The sequence below is a fragment of the Macaca mulatta genome, chromosome 17, assembly GCF_049350105.2.
Source record: "Macaca mulatta isolate MMU2019108-1 chromosome 17, T2T-MMU8v2.0, whole genome shotgun sequence".
Classification (NCBI taxonomy): domain Eukaryota; kingdom Metazoa; phylum Chordata; class Mammalia; order Primates; family Cercopithecidae; genus Macaca; species Macaca mulatta.
In genome coordinates this window covers 21,991,598-22,001,119 of record NC_133422.1, presented here as the reverse complement: position 1 = coordinate 22,001,119, position 9,522 = coordinate 21,991,598, and the positions used below count along the sequence as shown (strand labels likewise).

Below are 9,522 nucleotides of genomic sequence, written 5' to 3'. Positions count from 1 at the left end.
TATTGTTTTGGAAATGGACATGATAGATTCACTTTGACTCTGTATTCACGACAGGTGGGGAAGGAACACCAGCTGCTAGGTCTGACTTTTGGCCCCAGATACCTGAGCAATCTGACCAAAGTGGCATGAGATGGAACATGGGGAATCGTGACTCCTTGTTCTATGTAGGAGCCTTTTCCAGTCCTTCCATTTCTACCACAACACAACTGCATTACATCCCACAAGAGGACACATTTCACGATTGCCCTGTCGCTAAGAAGGAGCCAGAAAGGCAAAACCAACAAAACCGCACCGACCACTTTAAACACCCAGATCTTGGAATAATAGGTTTCCAAATAATAGGTTTCCAATAGTCGTGTTTTAACATCTGCACACAGACTTTCACTGTGCTTTGTGTGTTTACAACTATCTGAATCAATCCCATGGAGATATCCAAAGACTTAAAATATAAACATGGATTCCTTTGGTCATTTCTTTTCTATATTCCTACACTTTTTTTCATTTTGTAGCAAAACCTTTAGATTAGAAGCACAGACCCTCTGACCCTTCAACTCATGCTTCTGGTCTGCAATAAATATCAGGGAAGCTTTCAGAGATGGGGTGAAGAAATCTAATTTTCCGAATTAGAACACCCTTTCATTCATAGGCAACGAGACTTCTAGGAAAAGCTAGATGCAGCTTTTTAAAATCCTAACTGTTAAATCTGGAAGGATTTTGAAGTTAAATAAATGATGAAATAGGTGCTTTCCTCATCTAGTGAGCAAGCTCTGCTTCACTGTGTCATGCAGGCATTCTCTTTAGTTTTATGAGGGTTTTCATTTTGAAAACCTGATATCTCATTACTAAAAATTCTACTCCTTGGAAGGAGGGGATTAGGAAGATACTGTTCCAAAGCAACAAAATTTCGGTTAGACAGGAGAAATAAACTCAAGATTTCTCCTGTACAACATGGAAACTGTAGTTAATAACAAGGTGTCGTATACTTGAAAACTGCTAAGAGAATAGATTTTAAGTGTTCTCACTGCAAATAAATGATAAGTATGTGAGGTAAGGCATATGTTAATTAGCTTGATTTACCCATTCCATAATGTGCATATATATTGAAACATCATGTTGTACACCACAAATACATACAATTTTTGTCAATTAAAACATTAATTCTGCTTTGAGTTGGTGTTTGCAAAAAATCAATAAAGAGGAATAAAAAGAAAAAAATGAGGAAAAAATAAAAGAAATAAGAAAATTTGAAAATAAAAATAAATTAATAAGTTATTTAAAATTAATATTTTAAAGTAATTTTTATTTAGTAATAAAGATTATTACTAAATTAATAAAAATAATTATTAATTGTTCACCTCCTTTTTCTGTTTTCCTGAGTTTTCTTCCTTTTCATTGACCATTGCTTTACTATCTCCTCCATACAATGATTACATTTCTCTTCTCCTATCACTTTCTCCACTCCAAGATACTGTTTTGGGGGAGAACGGCAGGACTTCTCCACATCCATTTCCCTTCAGGGGCTTTTTGGCTCATATTCTCCTCACCCAGAGGCATAGAGGCAGAAGGATAAACCCCAGGGGGTGCACACTCTATGACCCACTTCTCATCATGCTGTTTTCTAGGCAGTGACCACATCAACCTATATTTAAATTTTTGCAAAACCAGACCCGGTCTCACATGTCACACACACAGTAACAGACATCCTGAGTTGGCTTTTGTGTTGTGCTGGCTCCCAGTTTGTTTCCTGTCTCTTTTAAGTCAACAGAAATCCATGCAAATGGGGAAGTGCTTGCCTGACACATGATTTATTACTCAACTTTTACAGGATCTGTACATTTCATTTGAATATTTGCAATCACATGCAAGTTGTGCCCGGGTGCTCTGTATCTTGAAGGCAGAAATCTTTACAGCACTAAGACATATTATTCACTACTCTAGAAGTAACAAATGGATTGATTTATCCAGGTATGTACTGCTCACCCAGCAGCTGTTGGATTCAGAATCATTGGCTTAGAAAATCCATCAGAATTAAAGAGCAAATTTCAAAATAAATTGTTATCGTTTACATCTGCAGCCTGGCTGCATATACCCTGTGAAATGTTGTTTACCTAAATGTTTCTTAAAACCTCTTTTTAGTAAATACAGTTATGAAAGCAAGTGCCTCAGGAGCTTTTCCAGTGACAACAGCCACTGACCTTGTGATGTTGAGGTGGGCTTTCAACTTCATCTCATTTATGTTAACAACAAGCTGGCTCACCAAAATGAGTCAGAACTCTTGAATCATCAAAGGTCTCCTAACTCTGAAGGAGCAAACAATCTAGAAATAGAAAATGGCTGCTCATTCATTCTGCTGAATATTGACAGGTACCTAGTCCAGTGTTCTCTTCCATGCTGTAAGAAAACAGCCTGTTGCATGGCAAGAGTGACAACATCTTGGAGTGAAATCACCATGATAACTGATGTTTAATTTGTGCAGACCAAAGTATTCAGCAAGATCTTTAAACAGGCTGTAGTATAGATAAGCCCTCATAAAGATGCTTATCTAACTTTCCTAGTGGTCATGTGTTTTGCAAGAAACTCTGAAATGTGATCAACTGCTAATGCCTTCCACCTAAAATCATGCTATTTAAAGGATGCTCTCTGGAGGGCAGGTTTGGGGGATCCACCATCTTAATGCTGCCCAAGACATCACTTCTGTTAATGAGTCCCCATTAAATATTTCTTTCTGAGAAACTGGAGTTGTCAGCCTCTTTCTTCAGCCTCTCAGCTCCCTTGGCTTTTGGGGTGGGTTTTCATAGGCCTGCTCACCGTGAAACACACACAGTAAGACAGACGTTTTGTTAAGCATTCCCCAGGTCCTAGACATTCCTTGCTAGAAATGTTGATTGACTCTTCTCTCCTGATCCATTCAGCTTATGTATCCCTTCCAAAGTATCCTTCAGATGACCATGGTTATCATACCCATTTAACAGGAGAATATGAGACTCAGAGAGGAAGTCACTTTTGGCAATTTTGTGGCAAATATGAAATGAAATGTTCAGAACTCCACTTGATCCAAAACCATTGCTAGCTTGCAGTGAATCAAGTTGACTCCTCTGGCTTTATACAAAAAATATTTTCTGAAGTGTCCTGATGTGATTGCCTTCAGTGACTTTTCAACCAGTCTGATAATCTCGGCCCCAAGGTCACCTGCTCTCATCTTTTAGCTGGAAGTAAGTCATATTCCCTAGTGGGGTTCGGAGTGCAATGCCTTGGATAATTTCTGCTCCACACTTGCCCACTGTGTCACCTCGGACACATTATCAGGTTGAACCAGGTGAGATGAGATTGCCATATCTGTGGGTCAAAAACAGTCAAACATTAGCAATTTTATATGATTCAGCTTTAATTTCTCAAAAAGTTTGTTTCTTCCTCTGGGAAAAGAGACAAGCTAAAAGAACTTACTTTTTGGAGTTCCTATGAAAATCAAATGAGCTAACACCTGTCAAAGCCTTGCATAGTACTTGGTATAGGAGAAGTGTAGCTGCTTTCATCATTTCCAGTGGGGACGTCAATTAGAAGTCATAATTTTTGATGTGCCTCACTTCAGTTGAATCTGCTGAAGCTGTCATTGCAGTAAGATTTTGGTGTTCTGATATATTGTGCTATTTTACCTTTTTTAAAAATTATTTTTCAAAGTTCTTAGTACCCTAAAAAAAGGATTTTTTTTTTTAATCTGTAGAGACGAGTGTCTACAGACTATGGTCTATAGACTATCTACAGACTATGGTGCCCAGGTTGATCTCAAATTCCTGGACTCAAGTGATCCTCCTGCCTTTGCTTCCCAAAGTGTTGAGATTGCCAGTGTGAGCCACTGTGCCCAGCTATTAAGCTATTTTTCAATACAGAAATGGTCATTTATAATGTTTGTAACATGTTAAAAATCTGAAATCTGAAGTAGAGGCTGTACTTAGTTAAAATTTGAGCTAAAATTTCAAATCAAACAAAGGTCATTTAGAAAGCATTCTCATTATATTTCTCTCATTGAAAATCTTTCAAAAATAATTCAATGTTTTTGGAATTTCCATGTATTGGGTTCCGGTGACACTGAGAGTTTTTTTGTATGTGTTTTAATTGGTCATTTGTATTTCAACCAGAGCTGTTTGGGACCCAAATCTACCTGCAGAAGGAGGAGGAGAGGGTCTCAGGTTATTTCATAGATATTCTGGAGGGAGAGCAACCACTTTCCTTCCCTCTAGTCCACATTCCCTCTGCTCCTCTCCATCCTACTGTCTCCCCTAGGGTCTGGTTTAGGCTCACAGAGTCTAACTCCTTCCCTAAAATAATTTATTTTAACCAGTGTCTTCTTCAATTAACATTGTAGGTGAGGCTCAGGCTGAGAAGACAAAGGAATCTTGGTCCTGGACCAAGGCTTTTCTTAGGCAGCCTCGCATTAAACAACAAGAGCAGAAGACAAGGGTGGCCATATCTCATTTTTTAAAATACCAGCATTAAGCAAAACAAATACCAAAATGTGAATACTGTTGTTTTGCTCCAATATGCAAACTACTGGATTGCCTCAGTCCTGTGAGGTTTACATTCTAATTTAAAGCAACACGTTGGTCCTGGTGCCCATTCACAGGTTTCTTTCTTAACCTGGAAAAGTAATTATTGCACCTCCCCTTTTCCCTCTAGAAAATGCTTCATTGCTGGTAAGTATCATTGAGTTGCATAGTATGTCAGGCATGGTCCCTAGCACTGATTTCATTTAATATAAATAGGCTAAACATGTGCGTGATGGAGGGTTAAATTATGTGGCGTAGCCTTTAAGTACTATAAATGTTCAACGAAAGATTGAGGCATGGTGGGCTTCATGGAAGACCTGGACTCAAATTCTCTCCACCAAGTGATCCAGAAGAATGTGCCTCTTCTCTTTTCTGCTTCTGTTCTTGGCTTTATTCTATGACATCTGGCTCTTTGTCACAAAACTTTAGAAATGGCTGTCTTAAAGTAAATTAAAACAATCTGCAGTTCCAGAATTTTACACTCCATAACTTACCATCTCCCATACGAAACTGTCCTCACCCCTGTTGCTGAGCTTATGGCTCAAATCCAAGCAACCCTCGTCGGCTAAGCAACCCTCATCGGCTTCATCCACTTCTCATCCACTGTTCTTACCCCTGAGCCTGCCCAGTAACCTCTGCTTCTTTTGTGAATGTTGCTGCTGCTGCTTCTGCTTTTGCTGCTGCTTCTGCTTCTGCTTCTTTTTCTTCTTCTCCTCTTCCTCCCCCCCTTCCCCCTCCCCTCCTCTTCCCCCTCCCCTCCCCTTCCCCCTCCCCTCCCCTTCCCCCTCCCCTCCCCTTCCCCCCCTCCCCTTCCCCCTCCCCTCCCCTTCCCCCTCCCCTTCCCCCTCCCCTCCCCTTCCCCCCCCTCCCCTTCCCCCTCCTCTCCCCTTCCCCCTCCCCCCCTTCCCTCTTCTTCTTCTTCTTCTTCCCTTCTTCTTCTCAAAATCTCCACATTTCCATCTAACTCTGTTTAATTTTGCCAATCCAATCATTCAAACCAACCCGACACAGCTAATTATGTCAGGAAAATGGTGGTGTTTCAGAATTTTGTTTTGGTGCGGTGGATTGGTTGTTTCTCTCACTTACTTTCTTACCCAGTTTCATTTGTGTGGTCCTGGCTGCCCCAGTAAATTTCAAGCTCTTCAAGAGCAGAAGCTGTGCTTTCTCTTTGCTCCGATGCTCCCCATAGTGCTCAATGCTGTGCACACAGTGGGCGCCACAGAGTTGTCGCTGACTGATGGATGTAATGAAAGCTCCAACAGCCTCATGAACCAATGGACCACAGAGTGGTGTAATCATGCTGCTGTTTGTCTCAACCTCCAAACTCTGGGCAAAAAGCCAAAGCCCACCCAAGATGTTGTAATGGTCTTATAATGACACAGTATTTGTTTACAAGCCTTCTTAAGAGAAAGTCAATTTGTAGCCTCTGAAGCCTTTAAGACACATTGTCTTATTAGCCCTCCTATTGTGGCTGGGGAGTGATATAACCCTCTATAGAAAAGGAGCAACAACAGAAGGAACAAATCCTGCTTTATATGTTTCTTAGTGATATTCACAAGACAATGAATAGAAAAATCTCTGGTCCCCCTATTATTTGAAGCTTTCTTTGATTTCCTGGGCCAGTGATGACTATCTCATTTTTAAAACCGTAGCATGTAAATTGGTCTTGGGTATTTACAGCAACGAATAAGCAATGCTGGCCAATGATAATGTCTGATGATTGTCAAGAAGTAAGTAGGAGATTCCTGTTCATTATCCCCTGAAGCAGAGTTCACAGGCGCCTTTTCATCTTTGCCTAAAATTGGATGGCAATTAGAAAGCAACAATGCCCATTCTTGGTCAGCAGCGACCTGCTGAGATGAAATAAGTGCATTCTCCTTCAAGTCTGTGTGGCCAGTTTTCCTCTTTTTACCCCTGGAAATGGATATTAGCTACACTGAAACATGGGAAGTCTCAGTCATTGGATGCTGATGATATTAAGGCACTTAACTTGTTTTTTCAGATCTGATAGGTTTCCATGGAAATAACAGTTGGAAGCCAGCAACTGAGAAGTCAGAATTCTGTTTTTTCTCAGCTCTGACTGCTGACAGAGAGTCAGATTTTCAAACAAGCTGAAGAATCTAGGAATCTTTGATCTGGGACATCTACCATATTCCATTAAAATAAAAATCCCCATCATTCATTATTTTTGTGACCTTCTGTTAATCTTCATGATTGTCAACTAATATTTAGATCACCCCCATTGACTTAGGAATTGGCACGCAGTAAGGAAACAGCCATGGCCTATAGTCAGGATCCCTGGGTTCAAATATCACAAATTCCAGTGGCAGAAATATGGGCAAGTTATCTCGGCTCCCAAAGTCTCCATTTCTTCTTACATAAAAGATAAGTCGTCATTTTCAGGATCCATTGCACTAAACAAAAGAAAGCATGACAAGCATTTAGTGTAGGGTACACTGTCAGCGATCAATAAATATTCGTTGGACCTTAGAGGAGAGAATAAAAAGCAAAAAATAAAAATAAAAAAAAAATTTGTTTCTGTTTCTGCCTGCATCTGTATTTATCAACATCTTCACCAAGCTGAGAAGCAACACATTCCTTTAATATCAGGTTATAACCCCTGACTCCAAATGAACTTCATGGCATATATTAGTTTCTTCTTGTTGCCATAACAAATAACCACAAACTTAGTGACTTAAAACTACACAAATTTATTACCTCATTGTAGGTTAGACATTCAGTGCCTGGGTGGTTGGATTCTCTGCTCAGGATTTCACACGGGTTAAATCAAGGTGTCAGCAGGAGGTGTGGTTCAAATCCAAGGCTCAGGGTCCTCTGCAAGCTCACGGGTTGCTGGCAGAATTCACTTCCTTCTTACATTTTTCACATAGCCCCCTCTGTCTTTGAGCCCGCAATAGCACACAATTCCTTCTCATGCTTGGAATCTGAGACTTCCAATTGGAGCTGGGAGAAAATTGTTTTCAAGGGTTCATATAACTACAGATGGTCCAACTAGATAATTCAGCATAATTTCCTGTCTAAGGTCAGCCGATTAGTCACTTCATTGCATCTGCAAAGTCTCCTTTGTCTTGTAGCATAGCATATGCAAAGGTATAACAATAGGGCATGAAGGTCACTGGGGCTAAAATTTGGCCAAGCACATGATGTATCATGTAGAATAGAAATGTATGTCACTCCTGGCGTGGTGGCGGGCGCCTGAATTCTCAGCTACTCCGGAGGCTGAGAATGGCGTGAACCCGGGAGGTGGAGCTTGCAGTGAGCCAAAATAGTGCCACTGCACTCCAGCCTAGGGGACAGAGCCAGACTCCGTCTCAAAAAAAAAAAAAAAAAAAAGAGAAATGTATGTCACTGCTCTTTACCTGTTACAAATAGGTATTGAAAAATGGTGGAAAGTAACTATAATCACCCAACTATCCACGAACAGAACCAAAGTAACCCAATTTTCTTTTAAATGTTTCTGATAAACTTGTGATCGCCATGCCAAGCACTCTACATAGCACCCCTGAATGTTTCTCTTCAGGCATATTTTCAGTCTCAATGTCAGCCACCTGCTCTCTTATCAGTCACCTTTTAATTTGATTCAACAGCAAGAAAAATAAAATTCAGAAAATAAAAAAATTCTGTTATTTTTTAAAAATTTGATTATGCGACATTAAGAAAAAAACGCCAGCGCTTTGGGAGGCCAAAGTGGGAAGATCCCTCGAGGTCAGGAGTTCAAGACCAGCCTGGGCAACACAGCAACACCCCGTATCTACAAATTAAAAAATAAAAAAATTAGTCAGGTGTAGTGGTGCGCACCTATAGTCCTAGCTACTTGGGAGGCTGAGGACAGAGGATCACTTGAGCCCAAGAGTTTGAGGCTGCAGTGAGCTATAATCACACCACTGCACTCCAGCCTGGGTGACAGCGAGACCCCATCTCTAAAAACATTAATAATAAAACAAAAAGTAAAAATAAAAAATCTAAAAGTAAAATACAGTTGTTTTCTCTTTGGAAAAACTCACAATGGAGATGGATTTCAATGGTGTGACTGGGTCCATGCCAGACCAGCTTCCCAAACCACTCTTCATAAAGGAGGCCTTCAGGCTAGGCGCGGTGACTCACGCTTATAATCCCTGCACTTTGGGAGGCCAAGGCGGGTGGATCACCTGAGGTCAGGAGTTCGAGACCAGGCTGGCCAACATGGTGAAACCCCATCTTTACTAAACACACACACACACACACACACGCACACACACACACAATTAGCCGGGTGTGGTGGCGGGTGCCCATAATCCCAGCTACTTGGGAGGCTGAGGCAGTAGAATCGCTCGAACCTGGGAGGCAGAGGTTGCAGTGAGCCAGTTTTGCACCACTGCACTCCATCCTGGGCAACAGAGAGAAACTGTGTCTCAAAAAGAAAAAAATGCCTTCAGAGAGTCACATGTTCTCTGGAATATTTTCCAAAAGTCATGGGGCTTGGGCCAATAAAGCTTCATTCTTGACTCTCCCATCCACAGAGAGCAGTGTATTACTTCTGTTCAGCCAATAAGAAGTCTGGGCATGAAGAAAGCCAATAAACAGATGAAAAAGAAAGATCTGGGCTCTAAATATGTCAAATCAAAGAGTCTCGGTATCTTGCTTAAACCTTGCCTAAATCAAGACAAAATAGACAGATGTATGCTAGGAGGTTTTCTGAAGTTTGGTCACATTTAATTATTCATGAGAAGGAAAAGAATGCCTCTATGCTTCTTGAGGATCATTGGTAGTTGAGGGGAGAGGGGAATTCCCAGAGATGTTACCAAAAAGGTTATAATCAAATATAAGCTTCCCAGAAAGGTTTACCTGATTTTGAACTACCATTTTCTCTACGTGGGTCAGTAAACAAGACCTAAATAGAAAATGTGACCTACTTTAGAGCAAATGGCTCCTCCGGTCCCAGCACTGAGTTTGAACACTGATAATTCTACAACTGAGC

At 40.8% G+C, this 9,522-nt stretch overlaps 1 long non-coding RNA gene across 1 annotated transcript; it reads right to left on the bottom strand.

Moving 5' to 3' along the window:
• Positions 1-1,786: 1,786 nt before the first annotated feature.
• Positions 1,787-5,243, bottom strand: LOC144336352 (uncharacterized). The gene is made up of 2 exons (XR_013408044.1): positions 5,039-5,243; positions 1,787-3,336 (listed from the first exon to the last, which is right to left on the bottom strand). It is a non-coding gene; the product is annotated as an uncharacterized LOC144336352 (long non-coding RNA).
• Positions 5,244-9,522: the final 4,279 nt, after the last annotated feature.